The 1,273-nt window shown below is 32.2% G+C and overlaps 1 non-coding gene across 1 annotated transcript; it reads right to left on the bottom strand.

Moving 5' to 3' along the window:
* Window positions 1-702: 702 nt before the first annotated feature.
* Window positions 703-899, bottom strand: LOC122049946. Its single transcript, XR_006131184.1, has one exon. It is a non-coding gene; the product is annotated as a U2 spliceosomal RNA (small nuclear RNA).
* Window positions 900-1,273: the final 374 nt, after the last annotated feature.

The following is a 1,273-nucleotide window of genomic DNA, read 5'->3' as shown; positions in this document are numbered from 1 at the left end:
AAATAAGGTTGTTCTTGTGTAATAGTACCCTGATAGGACACTTTTAGTTTCTCAAATATTTAAGGATCGAGTTTAAATCTCGGTGAATTAACGGATGAATTTTCCCTAATGGACGATTGATCTAAGAACATTGGATTGATGGACCGGTGGAAAATTTTTATGGCTGGATTGACCATCCCAGGATTAGTCAGCGAAAGTTGAGTACTTGATACCAATTCAATTGAGAACTTGATAACATTTAAACGAACCAACCTCAAGCCAAACTTGAACCAAACTCTACCCCCACAGTGTAGCCAAGGTGTTTTACATGTTTTATTCCCTAAGGATTAAATGTCCTCCCTATTTGAAAGTTGTTTGGTATGTGTTTTATCTTTCTTGGGCGGAGTAAAATCCTTTTTTCTTACCAAATTAAAAAAATAAACCACACTAATTATGTTATTTCAATTCAATTGAATAACATAATAAATTTAAAATTTTAATTAAATTATTTCAAAATTTCATCTAAGAAAAAATAAATTTATTCAATTCTAATTTTAAAATTTCTTATTCATTAACTAAAAAGTAATAATTAAATCGATAAAAAATTCAAATTTTTTATTTGTTTTGTATTTATTTTTAAATATTTAAAATTTTAGATTTAATTTCATGCATTGTAATTAATAATTTAAAAATAAACTTAATTTAAAATTTTAATTTAACTTGGTCAGGAGCGCCAAACCCTTGCAATAGTGCAACACAGGGATGACACGTCAAGGATCCAATAGCAAGCTACTATAATGATCCCTCCCAAAACAAAATTTAATTTAATATCATAGTGAACCAATGGTCCACGTATCAGATATTAAACTGATAAGAACAGATACTACACTTGATCTTAGCCAAAAGGCCGAGAAAGGTATGAATAAGAAAGTGTCATAGCCTCTTCTTTTATAGCACTAGTTCCACTCTGTCAATCAAAAACAAAAGATATGGGACTAAATTCTAAACCCTAACATGTAAACTCCATCTAGTATAAAAGGTCATTGAAATTTTTTTTTTGTTTGTAAATAGAGGCAAAAGTACAACTCCACCTGGTCTAAATGACCATTAGAGTTTTTTTTTTAGAAGAGGCGAGAGTACACTACAAACCGTGATCTTTCTCATGTCTCCTTCTCCTTGGCCGCGGAAAAGAAAGGAGAGTCTTGTTGCTTGCGATTTTGTTCTGGAGCTAGTTAAGGTTTGTTGCTTCGCCGCTACAGCTGCGTCAACGAGCAGGGCCTCTCATCCGTCGGTC

This window comes from Zingiber officinale, chromosome 2B (assembly GCF_018446385.1).
Source record: "Zingiber officinale cultivar Zhangliang chromosome 2B, Zo_v1.1, whole genome shotgun sequence".
Classification (NCBI taxonomy): domain Eukaryota; kingdom Viridiplantae; phylum Streptophyta; class Magnoliopsida; order Zingiberales; family Zingiberaceae; genus Zingiber; species Zingiber officinale.
Note: the sequence above shows the minus strand (reverse complement) of the source record. Positions and strands in the feature narration are given on the sequence as shown.